This window comes from Oryctolagus cuniculus, chromosome 4 (assembly GCF_964237555.1).
Source record: "Oryctolagus cuniculus chromosome 4, mOryCun1.1, whole genome shotgun sequence".
In the NCBI taxonomy this organism is placed as follows: Eukaryota; Metazoa; Chordata; class Mammalia; order Lagomorpha; family Leporidae; genus Oryctolagus; species Oryctolagus cuniculus.
In genome coordinates this window covers 76,589,625-76,609,991 of record NC_091435.1, presented here as the reverse complement: position 1 = coordinate 76,609,991, position 20,367 = coordinate 76,589,625, and the positions used below count along the sequence as shown (strand labels likewise).

The following is a 20,367-nucleotide window of genomic DNA, read 5'->3' as shown; positions in this document are numbered from 1 at the left end:
AGAGAGAGAGGAGTCTGAATTTTTCCTAGAGGCACAGAAAGAAACTGAAACACTTTGAGCACATGAATGACATGATAAAACTGGCATTATAAAGAAAATCGTTTTGGTATTTATATTCAGAAAACATAGGAAAGAAAATTCACAGGTGATAAAAGTAAATATACTGAATTGTACCTATGCCTTTTGTTTAAGATTTTTTTTTTATTTGAAAGCCAGAGTTACAGGAAGAAAAGGAGAGGGAGGAACAGACAAAGAGAGAGGTATTTGATTTGCTGGTTTACTCCCCAGGTGGCTACAACAGCCGGGGCTGAGCCAGGCCAAAGCTAGGAGCCAGGAGCTTCTTTTGGATCTCCCATGTGGCTACAGGGGACCAAGCACTCAGGCCATCTTCCACTGCTTTTCCCGGGCTATTAGCAGGGAGCTAGATTGGAAGTGGAGCAGCCGGAACTTGAATCAGCACTCATATGGAATGCCTGGATCACAGGCAGTGGTTTTACTGTGCTAAAACTCAGGCTCCTTTTGTATTTCTTTGAATTGTGTTCTAAATTGCTTATTTAAATATAGGGTTTTTTTTTTTAAAGATTTATTTATTTATTTGAAAGGCAGAGTTACAGAGAGGCAGAGGCAGAAGTAGAGAGAGAGTTCTTCCATCCGCTGGTTCGCTCCCCAAATGGCTGCAATGCAATGGCCAGAGCTGTGCTGATTCAAAGCCAAGAGCTTCTTCTGGGTCTCCCATGTGGGTGCAGGGGCCCAAAGACTTGAGCCATCTTCCACTGCTTTCCCAGGCCATAGCAGAGAGCTGGATCAGAAGTGGAGCAGCCAGGACCCAAACCAGCAACCACGAATGCTGGCACTGCAGGCAGCGGCTTTACTTCCTATGCCACAGGGCTGGCCCCTTATTGCTGTGCCTTTCAAATAAATTAATCATTTTAAAATTATATTATTGATAGCAAAATTATATAACTGAGTGCAGAACAATTTTACTGTTCAATTCACCAAGTTTTTAGGAAGTTTGGCTGCTTTAAATATCAGATTGTATCAGATTTATTTATAATATTTTATATCTGTCAGTACATTAGAAAAAAATAGCTTCTAGTGAAAACAGTTTCATCAAAGATATAAACAGATGACAGGTATTCTGAATCAAATTTTTGGCTAGAAAACTAGAAAATGTGAGATGAGTAAGTTTCAAATATGAAAGGCACGTAAGTTCAGATGACTTAGTAAAATTTTTCCCAGATGTATCTAATATGTGTGCATCTATTTTTCCTATTTTTGAGGTAGGCACTGTGTAGTAGGTTGAGCTTCCTCCTTTGGTGCTGGCATCCTATATGGATGCCAGTTAGAGTCCCGGCAGCTCCGCTTCCAATCCAGCTCACTGCTAATGGCCTGGGAAAAGCAGCGGAAGCTGTCCCAAGTGTTTGGGCTCCTGCACTCACGTGAGAGACCTGGAAGAAGCTCCTGGCTTCCAATCGGACCAGCTCCAGCTAATGCAGCCATTTGGGGAGTGAACCAGGGGATGGAAGACTCTCTACCTCTCCTTGTTTCTCTCTGTAACTGCCTCTCAAATAATTAATTAAATCTTTAAAAAATTTCATCTTTCTTAAAGTGTTTACATTGATGTTAGATTTTTGTGTTGGTTTGGGGTGGGTTGGATTTTTTTCTTTTGTTCTGCTCTATTATTTTTTAAAAAAACATTACAAGGGTAAGGGCAAGTTTTAACTTTTGCTTTGATTTCTGTATTTGGAGAGCTCCCTACCTTGGGAGCCTTGGTGGGAACAGATCTTTCCTTGCAATCTAGAAACTGCAGTTCAAATGATCACTTTCCTATCTCCTTAGTCCTTGGGTATGGGACCATGTCCTGAACTCAAACAAATGTGCACTTCCTGGACTATTGTCACTGAAAGGCAAGCTTCCATTTTTCATGACAGGTGAACGCAAGACAGGCAGCAACACTGAGTTTTCCAGTCAGCAGCAGTGGTATCCAGAATAAGTGCAGGGAGTCACGTGAGCAGTGGTGGCAGGGAGAAGGGAAGATGGCTAAGGGTGAGTGACAGCAGAAGTATTGTCAGTTAGCACACTTCTGGGTGTGGTTTGAGGGGTCCCTTTTTACTGCCTTCCTTCCAGACCTGGTTTTGCAGACTGCCACGTGGTTTTGTGAGTTCCCACTGTCTTTTCCATAAATTCCTCTTCCATTTAATAAGCTTGCTCATCTTCTATTGCTTGTAAGAACCTTAACTAGTACAAGTTCATTGTAAAAAAAAAATAGTAGTAGTTAATTTGGTCTGGCACAGCCCTGGTCATGCAGCTATTTGGGGAATGAACCAGGAGATGGAACATCTGTGTGTGTGTGTGTGTGTGTGTGTGTGTCTCCCTCTCTCTCTGTAACTCTGCTTTCAAACAAATAAAATCTTTTTTAAAAATTTAAAATATAGACAAGGCAAAAAATAATATCATTCATAATCTCTTTACCCAAATAATAATATTGATAATTTTGTTTATGTAGCCTTTCAGAATTTTTTTCAACACTTAAAGTTCACAAACAATTAGTTAGCATCCTTTCAGCTTCAAGGATTCAACCTATTGAAATCTTTACTTAATGTATACTAAACTGATCTTCTGTATATTAAGAGAATCGAAAATGAATCTTGATGTGAATGGAAGGGGAGAGGGAGTGGGAAAGGGGAGGGTTGCGGGTGAGAGGGACGTTATGGGGGGGAAGCCATTGTAATCCATAAGCCGTACTTTGGAAATTTATATTCATTAAATAAAAGTTAAAAAAAAAGGATTCAACCTATAATGCAGGTGCTGTTAGCAGCATCCTCACCTTTAACCTTAACCAGGGCTCGTAGACCTTAGAGTACAGACTGACTTCCTGGCTACCTTTAATAATCCTGGCTTGCCTGAGCCTACTTTGAGTCTATCAATTTTGAGTCTACAATGGGATCCTGCACTCCACTAACTACTACACCCGCCTCCTGACTGCCTGTGGCAGCAGAAACTAACTGCAAACCTCCAGGTGTCGTGAGTCAGCAGAGATCACAACAACAGGTGGGCCCTGAGGATGCCCAGAAGAGCTCCACTGTAGCAAACACTTCCGGGATGACATCATCTGGATCTATGGCACATCCACTCCCGATTCTTTCCCTGGCCTCTCTGCAACCCCTTCTGTTTAGATCAAAATTTTCCCTCTGACCTTGATTCTTACACTTGTCCTTTCTTCAGACTGACATCTTCTGTGGTTGTTGTGAAATCCGGACGTGGGCCACTTTTAATTCCACCCATTGCTGGTGGACTTTTCCACCTTTAGTTGTTCCATTGCCTTACCTTAGTCAGCTTCTGATTTGTAATTGGTTTCAGGTCCCACCACTGCACCCAGGTTGGAAACTTGATCCCTGAAGCTGGTGCCAGGAACCGGGTAATGGTACCATTCTTCCTTTTTTCTTTTTTCTTTTTTTTTTTTTAAATTTTTTTTGACAGGCAGAGTGGACAGTGAGAGAGAGAGATACAGAGAGAAAGGTCTTCCTTTGCTGTTGGTTCACCTTCCAATGGCCGCCGCGGCCAGCGCGCTGCGGCCGGCGCACCGCGCTGATTCGATGGCAGGAGCCAGGTACTTATCCTGGTCTCCATGGGGTGCAGGGCCCAAGGACTTGGGCCATCCTCCACTGCACTCCCTGGCCACAGCAGAGAGCTGGCCTGGAAGAGAGGCAACCGGGACAGAATCCGGTGCCCCGACTGGGACTAGAACCCGGTGTGCCAGCACCGCAAGGCGGAGGATTAGCCTAGTGAGCCGCGGCTATTACCAGTGAGTTTCCCATAGTTCTGGCAAACACAGAAAATTAAAGCATCATAAAAATATTCAATGGGGCTGGTGCTGTGGTTTAGTAGGCTAAGCCTCCACCAGCGCCACCAGCATCCCCTGTGGGTGCCAGTTCTAGTCCCGGCTGCTCCCCTTCCTATCCAGCTCTCTGCTTAAGAGCTAGGAAAGCAGCGGAAGATGGCCCAGGTTCTTGGGCCCCTGCACCCCCGTGGAAGACCTGGAAGAAGTTCCCAGCTCTGGTCATTGTGGCCATTAGGAGAGTGAACCAGCAGATGGAAGATCTCTCTCTGTCTCCATCTCTCTGTCTGCAACTCTATCTCTCAAATAAATAAATGAATCTTTAAAAAATCCAAAGTCTAGAGATTATATTGACAGAAGCAATCTGGGGAAATTACAGGCCAATTTTTAAAATTTTTCTCTTGTTGCTTTTAAGGATTGTGATGATTTTGACTGCGTATTAACAAATAGCTGTATTAGAATAATGATTTTTAGAGTATATTTTAAACTCAGTTGATGATGGGTTTTGTTTTCTTGTTTTCCAGTTCAAGAGAATGGCATACATTTTTGAAACTGGCACAAGAAAAAAAGAAAAATTGATAGGTCAAAGTGTCTACGAGTTACTGCAGTGAGCTAGAGTTAGGGGTCCTTCTGTTTTAGCAGGGAACTTGCATGAGTCTAACTGCATAAAGATAAGCACCAACATGTCCCATACCCCAAGCTCAGGGTTAAAGAACCAACGGGAGGGGAGGAAGGGATGAAGAAAAAGTGGAATTTAAGGTCTACATAAACCTCCACGTCATCTCTAGTCTTCAGTGAGCCTGAATGCATACTCAGTTATCACATGGGTGATTTGGAAGGCAAGGAAGGGAAGAAGGGCATCATCCCCCTCCTCGCAAAAGAGGAGCCCAGAGAAGAAAGAGCTGCCAAAGTGATATGCAAATGAGAGAGACGACACAGGAATTGGGAGTGTGCTTTTGGCCTCGTGGTGAAGCCACAATGTCCACATTCCACATCAGAATGCCAGGGTTCAAGTCCTGACTCTGCTCCTCATTCTAGCTTCCTTCTAATGCATAACCTGGAAGACAGCAGATGATGGCTCAAGTAGTTGAGTCCCTGTCACCACAAGGGACACCAGATTGGGTTCCCAGCTCCTGGCTTTGGCCTGGCCCAATCACAACCATTGCACTCGTTTGGGAAGTCAACCAGTGGATAGGAGCGCTCTCTGCCTGCCTGTTTCTCTCTGTCTCTCAAATAAATAAACAAACATTGTTTTTTTTTTAATAACTAAAAATAAAAGGCATCATTAAGGTTTACTTAAAAAAAATCTGGCAAAAGACTAGAAAACTATGTCATTTTCCCACTGATGAAATAAATGATTGTACTTCCATACAATGGAAAACTATGCTGTTGATAAAACGAATGAAGCAAAACTTTATGTAAAATTAGGAACCCTCTTAAAGAATATTGTTAAAAGAAAAACATGAGTTTCAGAACAACGCATCCATTGTGCTATAGTTACCCCTTGTCCTGATGCCCTGCCACTCCACCTCCAGCTCCTATATTTGTAGACTATTTCTGAAAGGAGACACTAGAAGCTAGTAACAGTGGTCACCTCTGGGTTTGGGACTTGGTTGACTGAGGTTACAGTGAGTAGTTAATAGTATAGGTTGACTTTTCATCACACACCTTGGTGTGTATACCTTTTTAAATAATAAAACAAAAATAAATAGGTATTAAAGGAATTCCAGTCTACCTGTATTTCATCCATTAATAACTGTTGCTGAATTATCTCAGATGTCAACCCCATCTAAGCTTGATTTGTAGGCTTCATTAAACTCACTGCTTGGTTTCCAGCACTGCTGTGTTGCTCTTTCTTCACTGTTCAACTCTTAAAGAATTGTTTGTCTTATTTTCTCTCTGAGAATGTATCTGTTTCTGTGTCTTGGAGCCTTCTCATTGCAGCTACCTGGAGCTTCCTGGTGGTGTAAACAGGAAGAGAAGACGCCTTTGTTCTCTTTCCACTGCCCTAAAGACGTCAGAGAAACACCCACCAAAACAAACACATACCCAAGAGCGCAACACCATCAGCATGCTCAGCGCCATCTTTTCTTGTGGTCTTCTCCAATCAGGGCTTTCTTTTAACAACCATACTTTTCCAGCAGGATTCTCTAATCCTTGCAAGTACAAATATTTCCCTGCAATGGAATTTCTCTATTTAGAAGTCAAGTTTTGAAGATTTACAATGAATTTGCTGCTAAATATTCCCTGGAAAAAAATTTCAAGAGGACATTTTAAACACATTTTCAACCTAGTTCTTAAAAAAATTAAGTCTTTTGGTTTACTGCATGTAACAATGTGAAAAAAAGCATTCAAATCAAGGTCTGTTTATAATCTCCCTTCTAGAAAGGAGCTTCTTCAGCTTGAGATGATCACAGAATCACTATAGCCATAAGAGAACTATAGGGATCAACTAGTTCCTTCTTCCACTGAAGATGAAAATCACTGTGCATTATTCACAGCCTGTGGCTCTCAGGAAGTTTTAGAAAGGCTCTTTCTCCAAAGGCAACTGTTTCCATTTTTCTCTTCCTTTAAACTATTTCCATTAATTTCTTTATTTTTTTAAAAGGTTTACTTATTATTTGAAAGAATTACAGAGAGAGAGGGAGACACAGAGAGAGACAGAGGGAACTAGCAAGCTTTCGTCCACTGGTTCACCCTCCAAATGGCCTGGGGCTGGGCCAGAGTGAAGCCAGAAACTCCATCCAATACTCCCACTTGGGTGTAGTGGCCAAAGCGCTGCTTCCCAGACCATTAGCAGGTGGTTCAGAAAAGGAGCAGATGGGACACAAACCAGTGCCCATGTGGGATGCCAGCACTGCAGGTGGAGGCTTAGCCGTACTATGCCAAAGTGCTGACCCCTCCATTTCTTAATGGTTATTACCATTAGAATTCTTTTTTTTTATGCCAAGTTCTGTCATATATTCTATCATTCCTCTTTATTCTTATTGCCTTCTGGATAGGGAAAACACTGATATGATACTAATAGGCAACAGATGGTACCTTCAAAATGGAAGACTCAGGGCCAGTATTGTGGTGCAGTGAGTTAAGTGAGGTATGGCTCACTATGATAGCACTGCATATCAGAGTGCCAGTTCTTTTTTTTTTAAAGATTTTATTTATTTATTTGAAAGTCAGAGTTACACACACAGAGAAGGAGAGGTAGAGAGAGACAGATTGAGAGAGACAGAGAGACAGAGAGATCTTTCATCGATGGTCCACTCCCCAGTTGGCCGCAACGACTGGAGCTTCACCAATCTGAAGCCAAGAGCCAGGAGCTTCCTCCGGGTCTCCCATGTGGGTGCAGGGGCCCAAGGACTTGGGCCATTCTCTACTGCTTTCTCAGGCCATAGCAGAGAGCTGGATCGGAAGTGGAGCAGCCAGGTCTCGAACTGACACCCATCTGGGATGCCAGCACTTCAGGCCAGGGCATCAATCCACTGCGCCACAGCGCCGGCCCCCAGAGTGCCAGTTCTTGTGCCAGCTGCTCTGCTTCTGATCCAGCTTCCTGCTCATGCACCTGGGAAGGTGGTGGAAGATGGCTCAAGCATTTAGGCCCCTACCACCCGTGTGGGAGACCCAGATGGAGTTCCTGGCTCCTGGTGTCAACCTGAACCAACTCTGGCTCTTGAAGTCATTTGGGAATGAACCAGATGATGGAAGGTCTTTCTGTTTCTTCACCTCTCTGTCGCTATATCTTTCTGAATGAATGAATAAATAAATAAATAAATTTTTCTTTAAAAACTGGATGATTAATGAGAGGTTGATAAAAGGACTATTAATAAAGTTATTTTTTAATTCTATTTTCATAAGCTTTTTTGAAGTCCCTTTGAATTTTTCTTCCCATCCCCCTATTATTTTTCAAGAATTCCAATTACATGGATATTAGATGTCTTAAAATTGTCTCACAACTCACTTATGCACCACATTTTTATTTTCAATTCTCTTTTCTCTCTTTATTTAAATTTGGACAGCTTAAATTATATTAAATTAACTAATCAAGTAATTTTATTTTAAAAGTAAAGAGAGAAAGAGCTTGCATCTGGTGATTCACTCCCTAAATGCCTAGAACAGCCAGAGCTGGACCACGGTGAAGCCAGGAACCTGGAACACCATCTGGGTCTCCCAAATGGGTGACAGGGACCTAAATACTTGAGCCACCACCAGCTGTGTCCTGGGGTACACATGAGCAGAAAGTTGTATTGGAAGTGAAGCAGGGACTCAAACCTAGGGATTCCAATATAGGATATGGATAGCCCAAGCAATATCTTACATACTGCATCTAATGCCTTCCCCTAATTTTGAATATCTTTTATTGCTATATCTTCCAGTTCACTAATCCTTTCTTCTGCAATGTCTAATCAGCTGTTAAGCATATCCATTGTATTTTTCATCTCACACAGTGTGTGTTTTTTTAAAGATTTATTTATTTATTTGAGAGTCAGAGTTACACAGATAGGAGAGAAAAAGAGAGAGGTCTTCCATCTGCTGGTTCACTCCTCAATTGGCCACAATGGCTGGGACTGCCCAGATCCGAAGCCAGGAGCCAGGAACTTCTTCTGGGTTTCCCACGCAGGTGCAGGGTCCCAAGGATTTGGGCCACCTTCTACTGCTTTCTCTGGCCATAGCAGAGAGCTGGATCAGAAGTGGAGCAGCCAGGACTAGAACCGGCGCCCGTATGGGATACCTGTGCTTTAGACCAGGGTGTTAACCCACTGTGCCACAGCATTGGCCCCCACAGTGTGATTTTATCTTTAAAGTTTGGATTTGAGGAATTTCTTTACCTTCTATATCTCTACTTATATTTTTGAACCTGGAATACCATTTTAATATTTTTATCTAATAGTTATCTACATCCATGCTTGTTTGATGTTCATTGATTGATATATCTGCTTACTGTGGGCTAACTTTCCTGCTTTTTTGTATGCCTGGTAATTTTTTAAAATTAATAACGGACTTTAAGAAGAATAATGACATGATAACACACTACACAATACACACACAAACACACACACATGCAGACTGTTGTGACACAATTCTCTGAGATATTACAATATCTATTATCTAGGGTTTTTTGTGGTTTGTATACATAGAGTTTTTAAGTCGGACCTTGTTATGGGTGGTTTCATTTTTCCAATAATGTTGAAAGGAATTAAATATTTCTTTTTTAGGAGAGGGTCTTTTTTTCCCAAAGAAACCTTTTATTTAATGAGAACAAATTTCATAATTACAACTACAGGAATATAGTGATTCTTCCCATCATACCCACCCTCCCACCCCCACTCCCATCTTAACTTCTCCACCCTCTCCCATTCCCAGTCCCATTCTCCATTAAGATTCATTTTAAATTAACTTTATACACAGAAGACTAAGTAAAGATTTTTTTTTTTGACAGGCAGAGTGGACAGTGAGAGAGAGAGAGAGAGAGAAAGGTCTTTCTTTGCCGTTGGTTCACCCTCCAATGGCCGCCGCGGCCGGCGCACTGCAGCCGGCACACCGTGCTGATCCAATGGCAGGAGCCAGGAGCCAGGTGCTTTTCCTGGTCTCCCATGGGGTGCAGGGCCCAAGCACCTGGGCCATCCTCCACTGCACTCCCTGTCCACAGCAGAGAGCTGGCCTGGAAGAGGGGCAACCGGGACAGAATCCGGTGCCCCGACCGGGACTAGAACCCGGTGTGCTGGCGCCGCTAGGCGGAGGATTAGCCTAGTGAGCCGCGGCGCCGGCCCAGAAGACTAAGTAAAGATTTTAACAATTTGCGCGTGCACACACACACACACACACAACTGGGAACAAGTTTTACAGTTAATTCTCGTAATACAACTCACTGAGGATAGAGGCACTGCATGGGAAGTGCACAGTGACTTCTGAGGTTAATTTAAGAATTAACACTCTATGTATGATGTCAGTGATCGCCCAAAGCTCTTGACATCAGCTGCCAAGGCTATGGAAGCCTTTTGAATCTACAATCTCAGTATTTAGACAAGGCCATAAGCAGAGTGAGTGTTCTTCTCCCCTCAAAGAAAAGTGCATCCTTCTTTGATGGCCACTTCTTTCCACTGGGGTCTCACTCACAGAGATCCTTCATGTAGGACATATTTTTGCCATAGTGTCTTGGCTTTCCATTCCTGAAATTCTCTCACAACCTTCTCAGCCAGAACAGAATGCCTTAAGAGCTGGTTCTAAAGTCAGAATGCTATTTAAAGTTTTTGTCATTCTATGAGTCTGCTGTGTGTACTGCTTCCCACGTTGGAACATTCTCTCCTTTTTAATTCTATTATTATTACCAGACACTTGATCTTATTTATATGATCCTTTTAACACTTAATCCTATCTATATGATCACTTTAACACTTAATATAATTACTTTAACATTTAGGATGGCATTTATGCCAACCAACTTAATGAGATTTAGGGTCCCATGGCAAGTTTTTAAACTATACCCTTAGAAGAAAGTCCATAGGAATGAATGCAGAACTATACAGCTTTACAGTAACAAACTTTCCCCTCTCTCTCTTATTCCCACTATTATTTTGTACTGAGGCCTATTTACAATTGACTTTATAAACATATGATTAACTTTGTTAAGTAAAGAGTTCAACAAGTAGTATGAAGAAAAAAGAAACTGTTCCTCAACAGTCAAGATAAAGGCTGTTCAAGTCATTGCTTCTCAAAGTGCCAATTTTACTTCTATAGATTTCTGTTTAGGTACTCTATCCGTTCTCAGAGAGCTGGGAGAACATATGATATTTGTCCCTTTGGGACTGGCTTATTTCACTAAGTATGATGTTTTCCATATTCATCCATTTTGTTGCAAATGACTAGATTTCATTTTTTTTTTACCACTGTGTAGTATTTCATAGAGTACTTATCCCATAATTTCTTTATCCAGTCCTCAGTTGATGGGCATTTAGGTTGATTCTATGTCTTAGCTAATGTGAATTGAGCTGCAATAAACATGGGGGTACAGATAACTCATTTATTTACTGATTTCATTCACCTTGGGTAAATTCCCAGGAGTAGGATGACTGGGTCATATGGTAGGTCTACATTCCAATTTCTGAGGTATCTCCAAATTGTCTTCCATAGTGGTTTTACCAGTTTACATTCCCACAAACAGTAGATTAGGGTACCTTTTTCCCCACATCCTCTCCAGCATTTGTTGTTTTTGAATTTCTGTATGAAGTCATTCTAACTGGGGTTAGGTGAAACCTCATTGTGGTTTTGATTTGTATTTCCCTGAAGGCTAGTGATCCTGAACATTTTTTTCATGTGTTTGTTGGCCATTGGATTTCCTCTTTTGGAAAATTTCTCTTTAATTCCTTTGCCCATTTCATAACTGGGGTTGTTTATTTTGTTGTTGTGGAGTTTCTTGATCTCATTATATATTATGGATATTAATCTTCTGTCAGTTGCAGAGTTTGAAAATAATTTCTTCCATTATGTTGGTTGCCTTTTCACTTTCCTGACTGTTTCTTTTGTACAGAAACTTCTCAATTTGATATAATCTCAGTTGTTAATTTTGGCTTTGTCTATGCCTTCTGGGGTCTGTTCCAAGAACTCTTTACTTGTGCCAATGTCTTGCAGGATTTCACCAATGTTCTATAATAATTTGAAAGTATCAGGTCATAGATTTAGGTTTTAATCCATTTGAGTGGATTTTTGTGTAAGGTGTAAGGTAGGGACCCTGATTCATACTTCTGTATGTGGAAATCCAGTTTTCCCAGCATGATTTGTTGAAGAGACTGTCTTTGCTCCAGGGATTCGTTTTAGTTCCTTGTTAAATATAAGTTAGTTGTAGCTGCTTGGATTGATTTCTGGCGACTCTATTCTGTTCCATTGGTCTATCCATCGGTTTTTATACCAATACCAGGTTGTTTTGATTATAACTGCCCTGTAGTATATCTTGAAATCTGGTATTGTGATACCTCCAGCTTTGTTTTTGTTGTGTAAAATTGCTTTAGTTATTCGAGGTCTCCTGTGTTTCCATATGAATTTTAGCATCATTTTTTTCTAGATCTGAGAAGAATGTCTTCAGTATTTTGATTGGTATCACATTGAATCTATAAATTGCTTTTGGGAGAATGGACATTTTGATGATATTGATTCTTCCAATCCATTAACATGGAAGATTTTTTCATTTTTTGTATCTTCTTCTATTTCTTTCTTTAATGTTTTGTGATTCTCATCATACAGATCTTTGACATCCTTGGTAAATTTATTCCAAGGTATTTGATTTTTTTAAGCTATAGTGAATGGGATTGATCTTAGAAGTTCTTTCTCAGTCATGGCATTGTCTGTGAATACAAAGGCTGTTGATTTTTGTGGATTGATTTTTTATTCTGCTACTTTACTCTTATATGAGTTCCAAAAGTCCTTTGGTGGAACCTTTTAGATCCCCTCTATATAAAATCATGTCATTTGCAAATAGGGATAGTTTGACTTCTTCTTCCCCAATTTGAATCCCTTTGATTTTTTTTCTTGCCTAATGGCTTGGGCTAAAACTTTAAGAGTTATATTGAATAGCAGTGGTAAGAGTGGGCTTCCTTGTCTGGTTCTGGATCTTAGAGAGAATGCTTCCAACTTTTCCCCATTCAATAGGATGCTGGCTGTGTGTTTGTTATAAATTATCTTGATTGTGTTAAGGAATCAACACAATATATCTATACCCAATTTGCTTAGAGTTTTCATCATGAAAGGGTGCTGTATTTTATCAAATGCTTTCTTTACATCTGTTGGGATAATCATATGGTTTTTGTTCTTCAGTTTGTTAATTTGGTGTATCACATTGATTGATTTGTGAATATTGAACCATACCTACATATCAGGGATAAATCTCACTTGGTCCAGGTAAATGATCTTTTTGATGTGTTGTTGGATTCCATTGGCCAGAATTTTGTTGAGGATTTTTGCATCTATTTTCATTAGGGAAACTGGTCTCTAGTTCTCTTTCGCTGTTGCATCTTTTCTAAGTTTAGGAATTAAGGTGATGCTGACTTCTAGAACGAATTTGGGAGGATTCCCTCTCTTTCAATTGTTTTGAATAATTTGAAAAGAATTGAAGTTAGTTCTTTAAATGTCTGGTAAAATACAGCAGTGAATCCATCTGGTTCTGTCTTGTGTGTGTGTGTGTGTGTGTGTGTGAGGAGGGTCTTTATTACTGAATCAATTAATGGGTCTGTTTAGGTTTTCAATGTCTTAATGGCTCAGTTAGATAGGTTGTATGTGTCCAGGAATCTATGCATTTCTTCTAGGTTTCCCAGTTTGTTGGCATCTAGCTCTTAGTACTAATTTCTGATGATTCTTTTTATTTCTGTGGTGTCTGTTGTTACATTCTCTTTTTCATCTCTAATTTTATTTATTTGGGTCATGTCTCTCCTTTTTTTTTGGTTAGTTGGGCCCATGGTGTGTCAATTTTGTTTATTTTTTTCTAAAAAATCAGCTATTAATTTTACTGATCTTCTGTATTGCTTTTTTGTATCAATTTTGTTTATTTCTTCTCTAATTTTAATTATTTCTTTTCTCCTATTACTTTTGGGTTTGGTTTGCTGTTGTTTTTCCAGATCCTTGATATGCATTGATAGCTCATTTAACTGGTGCCTTTCCAATTTATTGATGTTGGCACCAATTGCTATAAACTTTTCTCTTAACACTGCTTTTTGCGATATCCCATAAGTTTTGATATGTTGTAATGTTGTCTTTATTTGTCTCTGGAAGTTTTTTGATTTCTTCTATGGCCCACTGTTAATTCAGGAGCATGGGGCTGGCACTGTGGCGTAGTTGGTAAAGCTGCTGCCTGTAGTGCCAGCATCCCACATGGGCGCTGGTTTGAGACCCGACTGCTCCAATTCTGATTAAGCTCTCTGCTATGGCCTGGGAAAGCAGTGGAATATGGCCCAAGCCCTTGGGCCCCTGCATCTACATGGGAGACCCAGAAGAAGTTCTAGCTCCTGGCCTTCAGATTGGCTTAGCTCTCGCTGATGCAGCCACCTGGGGAGTGAACCAACAGATGGAAGACTTCTCTTTCTCTCTCTGCCTCTCCTTCTCTCTCTGTGTAACTCTGACTTTCAAGTAAATAAATAAATATTTTTTAAAAATTCAGGAGCATGCTGTTCAGTCTCCATGTGTTTGCATATGTTCTAGAGACTCCTAAGTTGCTGATTTCCATCTTCATTGCATTGTGGTTTGAGAAGATGCATGGTATGATTTTGATTTTTTTGTTACTTTGCTGAGACTTGCTTTATAGCCTAGCATATGGTCAATCCTAAAAAAAGTTCAATGTACTGGTGAGAAAAATGTGTATTCTGTAGCTATAGGGTGGACAGCTCTGTAGATATCTGTTAGGTCCATTTGGTCTCTAGTGTCGATTAACTCCATCGTTTCCTTGTTGATTTTTCTGTCTGATTGATCTGCCCATTGCTGAAAGTGGGGTATTGAAATTCCCTATTACTATTGTATTTTAGTCTATGTCGCCCTTTAGATCATTTAACATTTTTTAAGTCACCAGGTGCCCGGTAATTAGGTGTATATATGTTTATAACAGTTACATCTTCCTGTTGAATTTATCCCTTAATCATTACATATTATTCTTGTCTCTTTTAACAGTTTGTGTGTTAAAGTTTATTTTGTCTGTTATTACTATGGCTACACCAGCTCTTTTTTGGTTTTTGTTAGCATGGAATATCTCTTTCCATCATTTCACTTTTCTGCCTGCATGCATCTTTGTTGGAGAGATGTGTTTCTTGGTAAGCAGTAAATAGATGGTTTTTTTTTAATCCATTAAGCCAGTCTATGTCTTTAACTGGAGAGTTGAGGCTATTTACATTCAAAGTGACTACTGATAAGTTACAACTTTGCCCTGCCATTTTCCCATAAATATTCCTATTTTTTTTTTACTTTGGATTTCCTTTGCATTTTTACTGGGAAATTTTCTTCCTTTACCTTCTTTCTTAGTGATATGTTTCTGTGTGTAGCACATCCTTTAGCATCTTTTGCAAGGCTGGACAGGTGGTGACAAATTCAATTTCTGTTTGTTATGGAGGATCTTTATTTCACCTTCATTCATAAATTAGAGCTTTGCAGGTACAGTATTCTGAGTTGACAGTTTTTTTCTCTTAAGACTTGGAATATATTTTGGCATTCTCTCCTAGCCTGTAGGGTTTCTGATGAGAAGTCCACTGTGAGTCTAATTGGAGATCCTCTGAACGTAATCTGACATTTCTCTCATGCCCATTTTAGAATCTTTTCTTTATGTTTTACTGTGGTGAGTTTGATTGTTATGTGTTGTGGTGAAGATATTTTCTGGTCATGTCTATTAGGAGTTCTACATGCTTCCTGTACTTGGATGTCCTTTTCTTTCTTCAAATTGGGAAAATTTTTATTATTTCACTAAACAGATCTTCTAATCCTTTCTCTCTTTACCCACCTTCAGGAACTCCTGTAACCCATATGTTGGGTCATTTGATAGTATCCTGTAGATTACCAACAGTGTTTTTTAATTTTCTAATTTCTTCTCCTTGTGTTTGGTCTGACTATATAATTTCCTGTGCTTTGTCTTCTAAGTCAGATATTTTTTCTTCTGCTTCACTGATTCTGTTGTTAAGGCTTTACACTACTTTTTTTTTTTTTTTTGACAGGCAGAGTTAGTGAGAGAGAGCAAGACAGAAAGAAAGGTCTTCCTTCCGTTGGTTCCACCCCCCCAAATGACCACTACAGCTAATCTGAAGCCAGGAGCCAGGTGCTTCCTCCTGGTCTCCCATGCAGGTGCAGGGCCCAAGGACTTGGGCCATCCTCCACTACCTTCCCGGGCCACAGTAGAGAGCTGGCCTGGAAGAGGGGCAACCGGGACAGAACCTGGCGCCCCAACCGGGACTAGAACCAGAGGTACTGGTGCCACAGGTGGAGGATTAGTCTACTGAGCTGCGGTGCCGGCCTACACTACATTTTTAACTTTGTTCTATTGAATTCTTCATTTCCATGGTTTCATTTTGCTTTCTCCCTAAGATCTGAAATTCAAGGGAGTTTTCTTTCATGTCATGTATGGATTTCTTCAGTTCATACATTTGCTTCTGATTACTTATAAGTAATCCTATGATCATTTTTTGAATTACATTTCTGGAATTTCTTCAATCCCATCATCTTCACAATCTAGTTCTGTTGTGTTCTTTTTGGGGCATCATATTGTCTTTCTTATTCTTGTTTCTTGAATTGGTGTGTTTGTTATTCAATATTTATGGAGATACTCGTTGGTTTCTTTATTTTTTCACCATGGCAGTTTTTATCTTTGGACTAAGTCTGTGTGGACTGGTGGAGTGTCTGCTTTCAGGGAATACCTAGAGGTGTGGTGGGTGTGGTCAGGGAGCTCCGTTCAGTGCTCCAGCATGAAGGGCATGTCTGAGGTGCCACACCCAGGTTTGGCTTGGTAAATTTCCTATTTATTTATTTATTTATTTTTATTTTTATCAGAGGGGAGGTTTGTTCTTTTCTGTTGGTGTAGACTCAGCTGAACTCCTATCCTTGAAGGAGACCAGTGCCTTGGAGCTAGCCCCAGTGGGTACATTATTTGTCTGCTCTGCCACAAGGACCACACAAAGGATCTGTGCAGTCCTCAGTGTAGGCTCAGATTCCGCAGCAATGGCCCTTGCCAGTTAATCAGGCAGCCCTGAGTATGTGGAGCCTCCCACAGTGACTGCCCAAAGTCCCAGGCACAACCTGAGTCCTCCCATGCAGCCTCAGTGTTTCCACAGTCCTGGCACACACAGTTTCCAACAGTCACAAGCACCCAGCTCCCTGTCTGTTTTCCCCACCAGATGCAGGAGTTTCTGCTTGGCTAGTTGCTGGGTGTGGACACAAGCTGGTACAGCTCTTATGTATGTCCAAAATGGCACCTTCTCTCTGTTAGCTTGTTACAGGATGCTGTGGCAGGGTGACTGGGGATAGAGAAAACATGCCCCCTCTTTGTTTTTTCTCTTCTAGTTTGGCAGGTACAACATCCCCCATGGGGCTCCAAGACGGATTCCCTCTAGGCTCTTCGTGAAGCTTTTCTGCCAGTAGCTTGGGCTGCTGCAGTCTGGTCTCACCTCACTCTCCCAGTGCTGGTGCAGAGGCTCTAGGCTGCTGTGTCCTGAGTTGTGTGTGTCTACACCCCTCATGTAGGTCCACTGTGTCCCTTCAATTTGTGTAGAGTTTCCTCTGCTGTTTCCTCCCTTACTCTTACCTGACACTTTATTCTTTTCACTTCTTAAAAACTGTCTGCTCCTAGACTAGAGCAGTAAGTTTCACCATCTTAATCCAATTCACATATTTCTTTTTAAAATCAAAAAAAGTCATGAGATGAGATTCCAGATTTCTTTCTGTGCTCAACTGATTGATAAATGACCAGGATGGGACCAACCTTTTATACTTTAGGGAAATCTGGCTGTTTTCTTAATTGATTATTTTTACATGCTTTCATATTACTTTCTTGAAGTAGTTCCTTGCTTGTAGCAATAGGTTAACAAGCTGATAACTTTTTCATCCTTCTGCATGGCCACCTGAAATTGGTAAACAGTTTGTGAGGACAATTTCCAATAGACTTAACCTATCTGATCTTCACTTTGCTTATGAACAATGAAGGGAATATTAAGACTTAGCTCACAAGGGTGTGTGAGGACTATAAGTGATATAGCAAGGGAGAACCTGCCAAGAAGAAGGTGTGGTGTTTAGAAGGTCTGCCATGAATGTGAGTTCCTTTACTTGGGGGTGGGGAGCATTTGGTGGATGCAGTTAAATTTGACTCTGTGTTTTCCTAATTGTGGTCTTTTTTCTTCTAATTCTGGTCCAATCTTGGAGTATTTTATATCAGATTAAAAACCTATCTGAGAAAGGAGATATAATTCTGCCTTTGTACCTGTTACATATCTTTTGCTGCTTAGCTCTTAGCTCCAGAAATGAAAGGGCCATGTGAACAAACCAGACATTAGATGGGAGCACCTGTTCTAAAGGTGAGGTTCTGAGACTAACAGCATAAGGATCATCTGAAAACTTGTTAAAAATGTAACCTTTTGGAGCCAGCATTCTGGCATAGCAGGTTAAGCAGCTGCTTGCGACACTGGCATTACATATCAGAATGCCTGTTTGAGTGCCAGCTGCTCCACTTTCGATCCAGTTCCCGGCTAATGTGCCTGGTTAAGCAGCAGAGGATGGCCCAGGTACTTGGACCCCTGTCACCCACATAGAAGACCTGACCCAACCCTGGCTTTGTGGCCGTTTGGGCAATGAACCAGTGAATGGAACACTTGTGTGTGTGTGTGTGTGTGTGTGTGTGTGTCCCTCTCTCTCCGTGTAACTCTTTTGAATAAATAAAAATAGATCTTTTTCTAAAAAAAAAGTTAAGCATCCTTCTTTAACAACATCTTTTCATGCAATTCAACATATCAACTAATCTGAATTATTTGGGACATTTCTTTAAAAAAATGCAACTTTTGGGCCCTACTCCAGACATCCTGGAGGAGAAACTCTAGGGGAGGGAACCACTAACCTGTGCTTTATTAGGCCCTCCAGCTAATTCAAGTTCATGCTAAAGCTTGAGGATTTCCTTTGAAGCACTAAATGAAGAAGCCCTGTCTGCTAATGGTCAGAGCAACTTCAAAAGTGGCTAATAACTCTGTGGCAGGAAAAATGAAAAGGTCAGAAGGAAACGCAGCTGTGTTTGTGTATGCAAAGGGAAGGAGCTGAAAAAGGTAAAGTATAAGCACACAGGGCTTGGAGCAAAAGAAATTCCCCTAAAAGGCAGAGGAAGAGAATGTGGGGTGGAGCATGTGGGGTCAGAGGAAGACGACTCAAAGCCCTGGAATACTGTGTGTGTGTACATGTACACATGGATGAGTTGTGTGTGCAAGTATGCATTAGTGTGCATGTGTGCATGCAAAGGTGTGTGTGCGCACATGAACATGAGTGTGCATATGTAGACATGCGTGTGTGTGCAAGCATGCATTAGTGCACATATGTGCATGCAAAGGTGTGTGTGTGTGCCAATGAACATGAGTGTGTATGTGTGTGCATGTGTCTGTGTATTTCTACTCTTTGAGAACCAAAAAGGGCAAGGTCTCCCTCAGCCAGGGACCAGAATAAGACTTAGACAGTTGTGGACCTCTGCAGGGTTGTTTAAGCAGAGTTCTTTTTCAAACAATTTTGAAAAATTATGTTCTTTTAATATGTTTAAGGTTGATATTTAAATTTTTCATCATAAACAAAGAATTGGAAGGATACAATTTCCAGTACATTGTAAGCAAATCTATTTCATCACTTTCGTAATTCTCCAATAACATCTGAATACCAGAGTATCTTGATAGCCACCAAATCCATTTTACAACAGATTTTGCTTTCACAGCTGAGACTTCTTTGGTTTTTTTCTCCTTGAATTTGTGTTCCCATTCCACTTCTTCCACAGATTTTAATCTAAAATGCTGTATTTCTACGCATGAAATATTTTATTATTATTTGAATAACAAAGAGAGAGAGACAGTTCATCCATCCACTGGTTCATTTCCCAAATGCTGACTAGAACTTGGTCAGGCTGCAGCCAAAGGCCTGGAACTCCAATGTGGATGGCAGGGACCCAGTACTTGAGCCATCACCTGCTGCCTCCCAGGGTGTGCATTAGCAAAAGCTAGACCAGAAGCAAAGTAGCCAGGACTCAAGACGAGGGACTTTGATATGGGATGCAGGTGTCCCAAGCAACAACTTTCCCATTGCACCAAATGCCAGCCTGAATGCTTGAAGTCTTTCATTGATCAATCTGTTAGTCAACAAAAATATATACATGTGTAAAATGAAAGTTAAAAAAGAATTCTGTGACCATAAATATATGCTACACAACTGAGCAAAATAGGCTCCATCATCAAAAATTCTAATAACTTATTAAACTTTAAAAGTAAAAGCAAGATAGGGCTGGAATTGTGTCATAGCAGGTTAAGCTGCCACTTGCAACATGGGCATCCCATATTGGAGTGCCGGTTCAAATTCTGTCAACTCTGCTTCTGATCCAGCTTCCTGCTAATGTCCCTGGGAAGGCAGCAGAAGAGAGCCCAATTACTTAGGCCCTGACACTCCTGTGGGAGACCAGGACAGAGTTCCTGGCTTCAGCCTTGCCCAGCCCTTGCTATTGCAACCTTTTAGGAAGTGAATCAGCGGCTGGAAGACCTCTCCTTTTCTTTCTGTCACTTTGTCAAATAAGTAAATATATCTTTATCTGAAAAGTTTTAAAAATTTTATTTATTGAGAGGCAGAGGGAGAGAGAAAGAGAGAGCACTCCCATCCACTGGTTCACACCCCAAATGCCTGCAATGACAAGGCTTGAAGCTGAGAACCAGCAACTCAATACAGGTATCCCACATGGGTAGAAGGAACCCAATTATTTGAGTCATCACTGCTGCCTCTCAGATGCATATTAGCAGGAAGCTAGAATCAGGAGTGGAGCCAGGAAGGGAACCCAGGCATTGTGATATGGTGCT

At 40.9% G+C, this 20,367-nt stretch overlaps 1 protein-coding gene across 6 annotated transcripts in view; it reads right to left on the bottom strand.

Moving 5' to 3' along the window:
- The window catches only part of LOC103350545 (transcription factor SOX-4), a 77,980-nt gene that overhangs the window by 19,170 nt on the left and 38,443 nt on the right, over positions 1-20,367 (bottom strand). For 4 of the 6 annotated variants that reach the window (XM_070072186.1, XM_070072187.1, XM_070072188.1 and 1 more), the window contains one exon: positions 17,269-17,406. The exons of 1 other annotated variant lie outside the window; for it this stretch is intronic. The gene's annotated coding sequence lies outside the window, so the exon portion shown is untranslated. Of the gene's footprint in view, positions 1-5,573; positions 5,797-5,887; positions 6,016-17,268; positions 17,407-20,367 lie in introns of those variants that run through there. One more of the 6 variants, XM_070072189.1, reaches the window with a different exon arrangement.